This window comes from Oncorhynchus clarkii, chromosome 32 (genome assembly GCF_045791955.1).
Source record: "Oncorhynchus clarkii lewisi isolate Uvic-CL-2024 chromosome 32, UVic_Ocla_1.0, whole genome shotgun sequence".
Lineage (NCBI taxonomy): Eukaryota > Metazoa > Chordata > Actinopteri > Salmoniformes > Salmonidae > Oncorhynchus > Oncorhynchus clarkii.
In genome coordinates this window covers 32,759,745-32,775,651 of record NC_092178.1, presented here as the reverse complement: position 1 = coordinate 32,775,651, position 15,907 = coordinate 32,759,745, and the positions used below count along the sequence as shown (strand labels likewise).

The 15,907-nt window shown below is 42.1% G+C and overlaps 1 protein-coding gene across 1 annotated transcript in view; it reads right to left on the bottom strand.

Annotated features, from left to right (window-relative positions):
* LOC139391674 (glutamate receptor ionotropic, kainate 5-like) overlaps positions 1–14,888 on the bottom strand; it is a 76,383-nt gene extending 61,495 nt beyond the window's left edge. Inside the window, exon 1 of the mRNA XM_071139105.1 lies at positions 14,834–14,888. The gene's annotated coding sequence lies outside the window, so the exon portion shown is untranslated. The remainder of the gene's footprint in view (positions 1–14,833) is intronic.
* Positions 14,889–15,907: the final 1,019 nt, after the last annotated feature.

Genomic DNA, 15,907 nt, shown 5'->3' with positions numbered 1-15,907 from the left:
TTTCAGGTAAGTATCAGAAATGACCCCTTTTACCATAGTTTCCTAGTTAATCCATACCAGGTAAGTACTATCTTAAACTGGGCTGTAATATAAAATGGTATAACTCATGCTGTTGTGACCTTTTCATTCTAGCCATTACAAGGCTACGTAATAGAGTCGTGGCTGAATAAAGATAAATGTCGCTCAGGCCGGAGTAATGTGTCTATTATGTCCGCCTCATTTTGTTGACGGATGTAATGTGGGGGTTCTCTTAACATCGCTTAGCGTAAATGACCTAATTTTGCGCCCAGATGTGCCGCGACCCAGAACGGTGACCTCAGTCGAGATCATTACAGCAAACCAAAGCAAAGATTTCCCCATTTACAAGATCAATTCTGAGCAGCACATTCTATACAGATCCACTGATCTTCACATCGCACGAATGATCTGATCTCATGTGTGGCGTATGAACTTAGCACGTCCACATCTTGTAAAGAATTGATCGCCGTATGCAAGTATTACGCGATTAGACTCCTGTGATTTTTTAGATTCCAGGAAATTCCAAGAAATGGCTTCTATTGCTGCTTCTAGAAAGCACTTGGAGTTACGCCATATACTTCTCTAGATATGATATGGTGCCCTGAATGACCTTGATGCTGCCAACCACAGACCTTTGGCGATCTCAGTCTAGATTATTATATACATACTGTATAGCATAGCATCAACTAACCTTAGCCATGGGGTTTTCATAGGCCACTGACATCCCATGAGGAGATTATACATCATTTTACAAGTACAGTATATTTTCAATGACTTTCCTATCTTTATTTCTGGTGGAAATAAAGGAAGATGTTTAATTGTCACATACACCGAATAGGTGCCGTGAAATAAAGGCATGTGACAGTCAGAACATATGGGAATCACGCGGATGATTAAAGCAGACATACAACATGTCATAGTATAAAATGAGAGGTGCATATTACAGTACGTTTGCACAGATATATTGATTCTACTTGCAGAACTGATCAGTTGAAGGTGACAGATATTAGATTAGTCTCCTGTTGTCCTCTTATCAATTCATCTTTAAACCTTTTCATATTCTGCAAAATATCCAGTTGACTCCATGCTTGATTACCTCTTCATTTTACCTGATCATTCCATTATGTGGAAACTGTGTGCAATTACTTTTTCAATGAACCGTTCTGAGTATTTTGTAACCCCGTACAACATCAAATTAATTTTGTATTTTTTTTAATGAATTAAACTAGATCAAAGGAAAAAGATTGGCTCCACGAACTCTATGTTCTGTTACAGCTCGATTTCATAGTTTTAGATGAAGATTAAACATCAAAACGAGATCCAAATATCCATAACCTCCATTCACACTCTTAGACACGCATACACACGCAGTTACCAAAGACAGACGCTTGCTCACACACAAACAAACATATATGCCCGACACTCGCACGTCCATGCCAACACACACGAAACGTGCAAAAACATTGGCTAAAACATCCCAGAGCAAATTACTATTCCTCATCCCGTGTGTTCCCAGGCTTAGCCTCCCCTACTCCAAAGCAAACATAGCTCATGTTTATTTATGATATGCCAATAAGGAGCACTTCAAAGAATTGTCCGGACTGAAAAATCTCAGAGGTGTTCTCACAGCGTCTGTAAATTAGACCCATAATTCTGGAGAACCGATGCACCATCCAAACCAATCAGACAGGGTCTGCCACTGCACCAGAGAGAGTACAACCACCAAACCCACAACGATGTCCTTTGGTTGGTAGCACTTTACATTAATGAACGTGTGAAGGGTTTCTAAGTAGTTAATAAGCTGGTTTCACAATAGCTCGTAAAGAGTCTGCCACACTCTGAGGGAACACCACCACCACAAAAACATGCATATATTTCTGTAGGTTGCACTATACATGAAGGTATACATGAAGGTACCACAAATACACAAGGGTTTCTAAGTAGTTAGCTACTGGTAAGGGGTTGTGTTTAGTTAACAAGCAGATTTGTAAGTAGATAACAGCTCATAAGCGGTTTATAAGTAGCTTAGTACTCTGGATATCAAGTAGCTAGTAAATGATTAACTAGAAGTAAATGAGGTGGAAGTTAATAAAGGATTTATGAAGGATGTATACGTATTTCATCAACTATTCAGGACCTTCAAAATGATAAATGAATGGGTGAAATGTTGTGATCTAATCATTTCAGTGCTTGCCAAATAGTGTGATTCTTTAAATGGTTACCGTGGTTCAGTGCATGCCAAATAGTGTTTTTCTTCTGATGCATGGCTACTGTTGTGATATATTTCTTTATTAGCATATTAATGCCTGTAAGGTACACCGCAGTGTGGAACGATGCAGCCATTTCACGAGAGGACTGCATGTTTTTATTCCCCTATAATGACCAGATATGTGCATTTCGATGTCAAGCCACAACTATATTCTCACCCTTGTCACATTGCTAATGGGGAGAGGAATGGGATGCAGGGGCGGTGAACACATTTTAATACATCTCTCGCATAGATGACTGAATATCCTCGTAATAGCCCTTTCTCTGGGAATCAGATCCTCCTGCAAGGGCCTCTGTTGCAATATTGAAAGGGCCTGGAGTGGAGTCCTTATGCTTTCTTAGTACCATCGCCGAGCACATAAACAGTGACGCGCAGTGATAACATTATCAATGTGGTTCGACGTTTCTCTCTGCTTATAATAGCACATGACTTAGGAGATGAGTCATGCAATGTTCATGCAAGTTCGACGATTCATTTCTAGATGTTTTGTACGCTTTTTATGGGCAGCACCTCAATGAAAAATAATAATAATAGGTTACTCTTAAAATACTCTCGAAATGTAAATGATTGTCCCACTCTTCTTGGAAGGTCATATTTCGCCCCCCCCCCCCCAAAAAAAAAAATCACATTGGACGGTAACACATCTTTCTCTGACAGCTAATCAATGGCTTTTGATTGGTCCCTATCGCAGCTGCCAGAGTGGTCGTCACAGACCAGGCATAAAAGGGTTCCCTTGACACAGGAAATAGGTTGCAGTCAAATATCCACCTTTCAACCCACTACTGATTTACGCTCCTCTCCATTAAAATCCATTACGGGAGTCTGATCCCCACAATGACTTTGTAGAGGTGACTCACAATTTTTTTTTTATAGGTAGTCGAATATTGTGTGCTAAAGGTGTGAGATCATTTCTGAATATGTAGGCCTTGTTACATGCTTTCCCACATATCAAAGTGCCGGAGTAGGTACATGTGGTGTAGAGATAGAGGTGTCAACAACATAAGTTAGGCTTCCATCCAATTGGCGACACATTTTCATGCAAATATTCAAAAATCTGCATAAAAACAATATGCGCATTTTCCCACCAAAGATGCGTTTCTATCAAACTGACTTTTTGCGATAAAAGGCTGTGGGTGATGATGTAGTGCACATAAAAAAATACTTTTGTAGTTCAATTCCCATGTACCGAATACAAATAATAAGTTAAATGGGTGTCCATCGCATTTTCAACTCAACTGATGGTTTTGTCACAAATTGGGTTACAGTGTATAGCGATGTACCCACTCTGGTCTTGGCACGTGTGAACTAGCCAAAAGTTTGCAGATACAATGCGGGCAGGCTACTTTACATGATGAGATTATTATGGACAAAAGAGCAAGATTATTTCTATTTGTTAAAGTAGGCAAGCATCAATCAATCAGTCCACCGGTGGTAAATTCAATTGATTGGAAATGATTTGGAAAGGCACACATCTGTCTATATAAGGTCCCACAGTTGACAGTGCATGTCAGAGCAAAAACCAAGCCATGAGGTCGAAGGAATTGTCTGTAGAGCTTTTAGACAGGATTGTGTCGAGGCACAGATCTGGAGAAGGGTACCAAAAAATGTATGCAGCATTGAAGGTCCCCAAGAACACAGTGGCCTCCATCATTCTTAAATGGAAGAAGTTTGGAACCACCAAGACTCTTCCTAGAGCTGGCCGCCCGGTCAAACTGAGCAATAGGGGGAGAAGGGCCTTGGTCAGGAAGGTGACTAAGAACCCGATGGTCACTCTGAAAGAGCTCAAGAGTTCCTCTGTGGAAATGGGAGAACCTTCCAGAAGGACAACCATCTCTGCAGCACTCTGGTAGAGTGGCCAGACGGAAGCCACTCCTCAGTAAAAGGCACATGACAGCCCACTTGGAGTTTGCCAAAACACACCTAAAGGACTCTCAGACCATGAGAAACAAGATTCTCTGGTCTGATGAAACCAAGATTGAACTCTTTGAACTGAATGCCAAACGTCACATCTGGAGGAAACCTCGCACCATCCCTATGATGAAGCATGGTGGTGGCAGCATCATGCTGTGGGGATGTTTTTCAGCATCAGGGACTGGGAGACTAGTCAGGATCGAGGGAAAGATGAACGAAGCAAAGTACAGAGAGATCCTTGATGAAAACCTTCTCCAGAACGCTCAGGACCTCAGACTGGGGCGAAGGATGACCTTCCAACAGAACAACGACCCTAAGCACACAGCCAAGACAATGCAGGAGTGGTTTCGGGACAAGTCTCGGAATGTCCTTGAGTGGCCCAGCCAGAGCCCGGACTTGAACCCCATCAAACATCTCTGGAGAGACCTGAAAATAGGTGTGCAGCGACGCTCCCCATCCAACCTGACAGAGCTTGAGAGGATCTGCAGAGAAGAATGGAAGAAACTCCCCAAATAGCGGTGTGCGAAGCTTGCAGTGTCATACCCAAGAAGACTCAAGGCTGTAATTGCTGCCAAAGGTACTTCAACAAAGTACTAAGTAAAGGGTCTGAAAACTTATGTAAATGTGATATTTCATTCATTTAAAAAAAATATATATTTGCAAACATTTCTAAAAACCTTTTTTTGCTTTCATTATGGGTTATTGTGTGTAGATTGAGGAAATAGGGCTTTCGAATAAGGCAGTAACGTAACAAAATGTGGGAAAAGTCAAGGGGTCTGAATACTTTCCGAATGCAATGTACAGGAAATTATTTGAAAATACTTTCAAATACTTCCAACAGAAGTAGTAGATTCAGGCCACATTATTTGAAAATATTCAAATACACATAAAATAAGTATTTAAATAACATATACTCAAATACACATGTATTTGAACCCAGTTCTGGTCCTTATGGATGATCCCTTTATTTGATTTATAGCTCATCTCTCTCTTTCATACGGCAGGGGGATTGGCTGGACAAGTTTACCCGGACAGACATACATTTGCCAGAAGGCATTGGCTGTGCTCCAATTATTTAAAACGGCTCTCTTTCCTCATCATCTTCCTTCATGAACTTAGGTCTTAAAGTGCATGAGAGCAATATGGTGGATGAAGCCGGTCCATTACCTTCACCAATCATTGGTCCTGAAGTAGACAAGTAAAAGGTAGTCATTAAATGTATTGGGAAATGGCCATTGATTTTCCCCCAGTACCTTCGGCCTATAGAGATGAATGCCTTCCCAAGGCCAGTAACGGTGAGTGTGGGATGGCCCGGTAGAGCCTTGGGAAATCAGGCCGTAATTAAAGAGTCGAAGGCCCCTCCACCTGACGTAACCAAGGCGAAGAGCTACCTCGTTATGTCATTGCTGGTCCCTCCTTGTTAGTTAGTAAATACCTTGCCAGTGGATACTGAGCAGTGGATACTGTTGGGGAACAGAGGTAGAGAACGAACGAACATCACAATTTGGTGAACAATTGAGTGTTCGGTGAACACTGACCTCAATAACTAGCTTGTTACCGATTAGCTACCATGTGTGAACTGTGCCATTGTTGGTGAATGTTAGTTGGGCAGAGACATTTACTGAGTAATGGCTGTGCTACCAAGCTGAGACATTGATGCTTGGCGAATGCTGATGGAAAGACCCTGCTAACTGCACCACTTTCGCACATTCACAATTAAGCTTTTGTTGTTACTGAGTATTAATGCAATCAGAGGTCAGCGAACAGCTGTTTTTTCGTATGATTCCCTAATAAAAGCTTGACATTTTTCTATACCCACAAAAGGTAACTATGACAACAGTTCAAATCTAAATGTGGTTTCTTTACTCTACCACTCAGTGTGGTTGATTTATTCCACTCTACAGCACCCAACAAACAGGTAAACTAAGCAAACTCTGGATATTTTCCACAAAGATTTGACAGTTGCAGATCAGCAACCTTTTGAAACTGTAACCAACCACGTAACAAGGCACTGACTGAACAGCAACCATCCCAAACAGAGACTTCAAGAAGACCTTTGCACTTAACAGTGATTGGGATCCTATAGCATTGATCCTTTGTAATAGTGAACAAACAACATCGGCCTGAATAACAAGGTCAATCACCCTTAGGCTTGGGCTTTAATGCTCAAGGGCGATCACTGACCAAGACCCCTGACACTAGCTTTATGATGCTTGAACTAACAAGAGCCTTTGAGAGGAATGTTTACAGAAATGTGAAAGAATCCAACAGCCCTGTGCTGGATTCAATTGGTTTTGGCAGAGAACTCGAGATAACATCCTGAAAGGGGATCCATTCAGTATTTTGCTTCACTGCAGGTGTCCTTGACAAAGCTCAAAATACGAATATGCTGGTTGATTGTCATCTGCTAAAGGCAAAACCATTTAAAATGTGAGGAATGACTCATTTGAATACACAATTACACCCGTACTGACTCACAGTCTTTTAAAATCCATCTCTTAAAGGCCCAGTGCAGTCAAAAATCTGATTTCCCTGTGCTTTATATAGTGCCTTCAGAAAGTATCCACACCCATTTTTTCCACATTAAAATTGATTTGTCATTTTTTTTGTCAATGATCTACACTAAATACACTGTAATGTCAAAGTGGAAGAACAATTCTATCATTTGTAAAACATTTATGAAAAACAAAACACTAATATATCTTGATTAGATAACTATTTAAACCCCTAAGTCAATACATGATAGAATCACCTTTGGCAGCGATTACAGCTGTGAGTCATTTCTGGGTAAGTCTAAGAGCATTCTGCACCTGGATTGTGCAACATTTACCCATTATTCTTCAAGATCTGACAAATTGGTTGTTGATCATTGCTAGACAACCATTTTTAGGTCTTGCCATGGTTTTATAAGCAGACTTAAGTTAACACTGTAACTCAGCCAAATATTCACTGTCTTCTTGGTAAGAAACTCAAGTGTAGATTTATGTTTTAGGTTATTGTCCTGCTGAAAGGTGAATTCCTCTCCCAGTGTCTGGTGGAAAGCAGACTGAACTAGGTTTTCTTCCACGATTTTACCTGTGCTTATTTTCATTTAGTGTATTTTTTGCCCTGAAAAATTACAAAACATACCCATAACATGATGCAGCCACCACTATGCTTGAAAATATGTTGAGAGGTACTCAGTAATGTGTTGTATTGGATTTGCTCCAAGCATAATGTATAAGGGCACAAGGCGAGACCCAGATGCAGACACGGGAGGCAGATGGTTTGAGTCTTTGATATTTATTGTATCCAAAAGGAATAGGCAAGAGAATGGTCGTGGACAGGCAAAAGGTCAAAACCAGTTCAGTGTCCAGGAGGTACAGTGTGGCAGGCAGGCTCAAGGTCAGTGCAGGCAGGCTCAAGGTCAGGCAGGCAGGTACAGAGTCCAGAAAACATGCAAGGGTCAAAACCGGGAGGACTAGTAAAAGAAAATAGAAAAGGCAAGCGCACGGGAAAAACACGCTGGTTGACTTGGAACATACAAGACGAACTGGCACAGAGAGAAAGGAAACACAGTGTTATATACACCAGGGACGCTTTGAATGCAGGACAAAAAGTGAATTGCTTTGCCACATTTTTTGCAGTATTACTTTAGTGCATTGTTGCAAAAAGGATGCATGTTTTGGAATATTTTATCCTGTACAGGCTTCCTTCTTTTCACTCTGTCAATTAGGTTAGTATTGTGGAGTGAGTACAATGTTGTTGATCCATCCTTAGATTTATCCTATCACAGCCACTAAACTCTGTAACTGTTTTAAAGTCACCATGTTCACCATAGTGAAATCCCTGAGCGGTTTCCTTCCTTTCCGGCAACTGAGTTAGGAAGGAAACCTGTATCTTTGTAGTAACTGGGTGTATTGATACACCATCCAAAGTGTAATTAATAACTTCACCATGCTCAAAGGGATATTTCAATGTCTGCTTTTTAATTTAAACCCATCTATCTATATATAGGTGTTCTTCTTTGCAAGGCATAGGAAAACAAAAAAAATGTTAATTTGATCCATTTTAAATTCAGGCTGTAACAACAAAATGTGGAAGAAGTCAAGGGGTGTGAATAGGTACACCCATCTAGTACTAGGTCAGACCGCCCTTTGCCTCCAGAACAGCCTGAATTCTTTAGGGCATTCTACAAGATGTCGGTGCAATCATGCTGCGTACAACTGCTTCTTCTTGTTTTTAGCTGAAAGGAGTGAAACCCGGTGTGGTCGTCTACTGTGTGTTCCGAGATGCAGTCCTGCACACCACTGTTGTACTGCGCCGTTATATGTCTGTTTGTGGCCCGTCTGTTAGCTTGCACGATTCTTGCCATTGTCCTTTGACCTCTCTCCTCAACGAGCTGTTTTCGCCCACAGGACTGTCGCTGACTGGATGTTTTTTGTTTGTCGCACCATTCTCGGTAAACCTTAGACAGTGTTGTGCGTGAGAAGCCCAGGAGGGCGGCTGTTTCTGAGATACTGGATCCAGTGCACCTGGCACCGACAATCATACCCCGCTCAAAGTTGCTCAGGTCACTCGTTTTGCCCATTCTAACGTTCAATCGAACAGTAACTGAATGCCTCAATGCCTGTCTGCCTGCTTTATATAGCAAGCCACGACCACGTGACTCACTGTCTGTAGGAGTGACCCATTTTCGTGAATGGGGTGGTATATCAAAAAAACTGTCCAGTGAGTATATATTTCCACACTATGACAATACTGTCAAATTGTAAAAATTATGATAATGCACTTTTAGTGTAGGAGCTGTTTGAAAATAATGCCTGTTTTGGTGGGATGGAGTTTTGGCCTGCCTTGTGACATGATAAATTAGTTGATAGACCACACAAAAAGCTTATTTCTCTCAAATTTTGTATACATTTTTTTTTCTCCTTTGCCAAGATAATCCATCCACCTAAAAGGTGTGGCATATCAAAAAACTGCATGATCATATCACAGGTGAACCTTTTGCTGGTGACAATAAAAGGCCACTCGTGGGGAAAAACTCATTCGGATTGGGTGGGCCCGACTCCAAAGTGGAAGAAATTGTTCAATGTTGCGTTTATATTGTTGTTCTATTTACAGTTGAAGTCGGAAGTTTACATACACTTAGGTTGGAGTCATTAAAACTAGTTTTTCAACCACTCCATAAATGTCTTGCTTAGGTCACAAACTGTAGTTTTGGCAAGTCGGTTAGGACATCTACTTTGTGCATGACACAAGTAATTTTGAAAGCCCGCTCAGCAAGGAAGAAGTCACTGCTCCAAAACCGCCATAAAAAAAGCCAGACTAGTTTTGCAACTGAACATGGGGACAAAGATCGTACTTTTTGGAGAAATGTCCTCTGCTCTGATGAAACAAAAATATAACTGTTTGGCCATAATGTCCATCGTTATGTTTGGAGGAAAAAGGGGGAGGCTTGCAAGCCAAAGAACACCGTCCCAACCGTGAAGCACGGGGGTGGCAGCATCATGGTGTGGGGGTGCTTTGCTGCAGGAGGGACTGGTGCACTTCACAAACTAGATGGCATCATGAGGTAGGAAAATTATGTGGATATATATTGAAGCAACATCTCAAGACAAGTTAAAGCTTGGTCACAAATGGGTCTTCCAAATGGACAATGACCCCAAGCATACTTCCAAAGTTGTTGGCAAAATGGCTTAAGGACTAAGTCAAGGTATTGGAGTGGCCATCACAAAGCCCTGACCTCAATCCTATAGAACATTTGTGGGCAGAACTGAAAAAGCGTGTGTGAGCAAGGAGGCCTACAAACATGACTCAGTTACACCAGGTCTGTCAGAAGGAATGGGACAAAATTCACCCAACTTATTGTGGGAAGCTTGTGGAAGGCTACCCAAAACGTTTGAACCAAGTTAAAAAAAATTAAAGGCAATGCTACCAAATACTAATTGAGTGTATGTAAACCCACTGGGAATGTGATGAAAGAAATAAAAGCTGAAATAAATCATTCTCTCTACTATTATTCTGACATTTCACATTCTTAAAATAAAGTGGTGATCCTAACTGACCTAAGACAGGGAATTTTTACTAGGATTAAATGTCAGGAATTGTGAAAAACTGAGTTTAAATGTATTTGGCTAAGGTGTATGTACACTTCCGACTTCAACTGTACGTGAAAAAGGTAGTTTCACCTCACTATCTAACAGAGCTCAAGAAGATTTCAAAAATTCCAAAAAGGTGTCAACAAAAGATGAACTGCAATAGAAGAGGACACCGTGGGAATGCTAGCAGCTGCGTTTTTTTGTCCCCACTCTCTTGATTTGACTGCAATGCTGACATTCCAGCACCTAGGAAGGCTCTAGAACTCTATATTTGTAACCTCTGCCACTGGCCGACTGGGACATCCTTTACTGCCGTCATCGAGGATGTGACAAATTGCTAAACAAAATGGGGCGATCCGATCCACCAATAGCAGGGTGACAAAACCCAGCTGAGGCTGTCCCACGAGGACATGCTTTGACCCAAACGCCTGTCCTGCTCCACTGTCCTCCGCCTTCCACCCAGCCGATAGTGCTTCTTGGTGTGTGTGTGTGTGTGTGTGTGTGTGTGTGTGTGTGTACGTGTGTGCTCGTACGCCCTCTCTGTCTGCGTGTTTGTTTAGTGGCAGTGTGTCTGCAACATGTGCTGACCCCTGTGTGTGCTGCAGAGCCTGGAGAGCCAGCGACGTGCCGCAGTAGAAGCAGCATCCTGCTCCAGTGAGCAGCTTTGACGAAGGGTTGAACGCTGCACACACACTCCAGCTAAGGTGCTCATCAGTTGAGGTAAGGCCACCACGCATATAATCACTCCAACCTAATCTTAACCTACTAATCACTTACCATGACTGATATTAGCTATCGGCGCCCTGGCAGAAGTTTCAGTGATGTATCATTTCTTTCTGGCTGTGAATTTGGACCTCTTTATTTAGCGTGAGACGGTACTTAGAACGACGTGTTGCCAAGGTTGAGAAGAATAGATGAGTTCAGATAATTATTTATTTTTTTGTTGAGGAAAACAATTGATGCCCATCCAAATGAGTTCCTAGCAGCACACAATCTGGAATTTTTAAAACATTCATGCACACACTTGGCTTATATCCACCTCGTATCCATTTCAAACACAGAGCTGTTGTGTAAGAATGTAAATGCAGGTTGCATTGTAGTTCATCCCAGATTGGCACTGACGTATGGGTGGATGAATCAGCATAAATCTCACTGACATGTATCACTATGAATGGGATCAACAGAGGGGTGTTCCGTGTGACGGACAAAAATTCTCAGCGATAAACAAAACAGAATCTGATCGCTAACGTGACTCACCGTCACTGAATGATTGCATGTCCAAGCTCGTATAACTGTCATTAAATCAACATAAAGCCATTCGATTTCTGATGATATCCAGATCCGACGCTGACCTCAAAAACGTATATTCCGTAGCGTCAACATCCGAAACGTCAACTCTGGAACCAGAATAAAAGGGCAATAGATTGACAATCCATGTTCAAGTCTTAAACTATTGTACAAACCTCCCGACTTTTCCCGGGCAAGACTTATGTCCAGAGGGAGAAAAAAAACAAGTAATGTCCCACCAAGTGATTTACTGTAAATAGGGGTGATTTTCCTCCGTCTAGCTCAAGCAGAATATTAATATGGCTTTCCAATTAACGACCATGGCCCTGTGTGTGTTCCCTGGAAAGTGATAGAGGTCTCAGCACTACAATATAGAGAGCTCTGCAGAACTAGGAGGTGTCAGTGGAGTTGGGATGAAAGGGCACAAAGACAAATGATCTTAATCGTATCATACACCACGGTTACTTATTGGCGGAAATAGCCTTCTTGGTGCTTCCTTGAAATTCAGTCGGTGTAGATTGACCATCTATTGATAGACCTTGGGGAATTTAATTCTGTGGGACCATCAATTACTATCCCAGGGTTAATAGTATACTGTGCCTGTAAATTGTATGAGCATAGTCCTGCTGCAATGTGGACTATTTAGCATTTTATTTTTACAGTTGGATGTTACTCTGTATGAAAACGTGCTGCTGTGTTTTCCTATGGTAGCCTAGTGGAGTGGTAAGCACTCAATACACATGTATGTAAAGTGTAGACCATCAATGTAAAGCGTGGGCCATCAATGTAAAAGTGTAGGCCATCAATGTAAAGCGTAGGCCATCAATGTAAAGCGTGGGCCATCAATGTAAAGTGTAGGCCATCAATGTAAAGCGTGGGCCATCAATGTAAAGTGTAGGCCATCAATGTAAAGTGTAGGCCATCAATGTAAAGTGTAGGCCATCAATGTAAAGTGTAGGCCATCAATGTAAAGCGTAGGCCATCAATGTAAAGCGTGGGCCATCAATGTAAAGTGTAGGCCATCAATGTAAAGCGTGGGCCATCAATGTAAAGTGTGGGCCATCAATGTAAAGTGTAGGCCATCAATGTAAAGTGTAGGCCATTAATGTAAAGCGTGGGCCATCAATGTAAAGCGTGGGCCATCAATGTAAAGCGTGGGCCATCAATGTAAAGCGTGGGCCATCAATGTAAAGTGTAGGCCTTGCTTTGGCACACACAGTACATAAAAAGGCACATACACACCAGGGTTGGGGATCTACATTCCAAACATTTAACAGACACTCATCCAGTGCGACTTACAAGTAGTGAGTGGATACATTTTTCATACTCGTCCCTTCGTGGCAATTAAACCCACAACCCTGGCATTAAAATCACCATGCTCTACCAACTGAACCACACAGGATCTACTCAAATTACAATTCAATAATGGAAAAATGGTTGTTTATTTTGCATGACTTGATAAACTGAATAAACTGAAAAGTAGAAGCTATTCATTTCAAAAGGTTATACATTTTCTGAATTTTTGTTATTCAAATCACTTCCTGAATTGACTGCCTTCAATTTCGAATTGAGCCCAGCCCTGATACACACTCACACAACTTGAGAGCTTGTACATCAACACACTCCATCAAACACATTACTAAAAAAAGGAACACACACATATACTCAACAAAAATATAAACGCAACATCCAACAATTGAAAAGATTTGACTGAGTTACAGTTTATATAAGGAAATCAGAATTGAAATATATTTATTAGACCCTAATCTATGGATTTCAAATAACTAGGCAATGGTGTAGCCATGGGTGGGCCTGGGAGGGCATAGGCCCACCCACTTGGCAGCCCACCCACTGGGGAGCCAGGCCCAGCCAATAAGAATGGGTTTATCGCCACAAAAAGGCTTTATTACGGACAGAAAAACTCATCAACTCAAACGATCCCGCAGGTGAAGACGCTGGATGTGGATGTCCTGGGCTGGTGTGTTGTGAGGCCGGTTGGATGTACTGACAAATTCTCTAAAACAGCGTTGGAGGCAGGTTTTTATATTATTATTTAAAAAAATGTTTACCCCTTTTTCTCCCAAATTTTGTGATTTCCAATTGGTAATTACAGTCTTGTCCCATCGCTGCAAGTCCCATACGGACTCGGTAGAGGCCAAGAGCCATGCAAGCCATGGGTCCCCCGGTTCTGGCAGGGTGCGACACAGCCCGGGATCAAACACGGATCTGTAGTGACGCCTCTAGCACTGCGATGCAGTGCCTCAGACTGCTACGCCACTTGGGAGGCCCTGTAGGCAGCTTATGGTAAAGAAATGAGCATGAAATTCTCTGGCACAGGGAATGGTGGACATTCCTGCAGTCAGCATGCCACTTGAACACGCCCTGAAAACACAAGACATCTTTTGCATTGTGTTGTGTGACCAAACTGCACATTTTAAGTGGCCTTTCACTGACCCTAGCACAAGGTGCACCTGTGTAATGATCATGCTGTTTAATCATCTTCTTGATATGCCACACCTGTCAGGTGGATGGTTAATATTGGCAAAGGGGAAATGCTCACTAATAGGGGTCTAAACAAATTTGTGCACATCATTTGTGAGAAATAAGCTTTTTTGTGCGTATGGAACATTTCTGGGATTGCGTTTATATTTTGGTTCAGTATAATTACATAAGCACATTGCATTGAGGACACAAACATACCAGTATAATTCTCTACAATCATCCACTAAGTATCTCAGGAGCATCATTCATCAACACTACTGCCTCACTCACATGTAGATGCGTCTTTCTCACACACACAGAGAGAGAGAGAGACACACCGACTAAATCGTCTACCCTTTAAATCGAGAGCATTAACACAAACCCGCCACTATAATCAAAAATAAAGGAGAGAAGACTTAAAAGGAAAATTCCACCCCATAAATATCTTTTGTTATTAGTCGGTTGTTGACATCGTCCCAAAATGTTTTGCTTGTCAGCACAAGTTTTCAAGATGTACAACTTTCAAAACACAGAAATCATCCCAATATGATGCTGCGTTTTAAGAAAATGTTTTGAAATGAATAGCTTCTACTTTTCATTTGATTGAGTTCATTCAAAATATACAACCTTTCTTCGATTATTGAATTGTACTTCCTGTTTACTTCCTAAATTGACTGCCTTCAATTTTCCTTTAATAGGAGGCAAGGTGCCTGTAGACACACAATGACGTACTCACACACCAAAAGAGAGGGGAGAGAGAGAGAGAGAGAGAGAGAGGAATACTCACAGAATGAATCAGACGACACCAGGAGCCGATATCAAAAGATTCCCGGGGATGCAAGCCGGCTTAGTCCTGGAAGGAAGTAGGATACCCCACGGATAACAGGAATGGAGAAAGAGGAGTAAGATCCGAGAGGAGGGGGAGGGAGGGGTGAAGAGAAGGGGGGGGTCGGGGGGGGGGGGGTCTCTGGGTTTGAAGTAGAGGTTTGGAAGGATTTTCTATTTCCTTTCACCAAGCAGTGTTTTCTTCTTGATATGGTGATAAGATATAGTATGGGGGAAACCTATATAGGAGTAATGTCCAACCCCTAGGGATGTCCTTTACTAGGAAAAGATTCCCTTCGGGTGGAAAATTAGGATTTTTGTAGGGGAGAGAAAAATATCCAACAACAGTGTGAAAAGCGATGCAGACAAACAAAAAGGAAAGTCTCTCACTTTCTGCCCTGACTGAGCAATGAAGAGATGGCAGGATGAAAGAGTGTGTGCTGCTAACATATAGAAGAGCTGGGGAGGAGAAAGACCATTCTGTTTCAATTGGAAAAAAACAACCGTTTCTCTCTCCTGCCTTCCCTTTCGGCAAACGGGCAAAGGCCTTCCTTGCCTCAACCAGAACAGCCCTCAAAAAGTATCTTGTTCCCGAGATTAAAAAGAGGGGGGGGGGGGGGGGGGGGAAAACTAACTAAATTAAAGAGGAAGGCGATAATGACGTGTATCTGTGGCACCTGTTCCCCTCTCGATTTCGGTTCCCTCTCACTCGTCCTCTCTCTGTATATATATCTCTCCCACCTGACTGGCAAGATTAAGGCATATAAATTATAAATTATCTTAATTGGCCCGATTGTGGCGACAGTCCAATCTTTCAGTCACTAGTTTCTCTCTCTCCCCCCCCCCCCCCCCCCCTCTTGCACTCTCGCCTGAGGAACAACGAGGAAGGCAGTGCAGAGAATGCCAATGACACTGGTGGGTGTCAGTCTAAAAAGGTTGGGATCCTACCGTTACCCCACTATCTGACTGAAATGCCCCCCCCTTATCTTTACCCAGAACCCCCCCACTCTATCCATCCGCCTGCCCAACCTTCCCT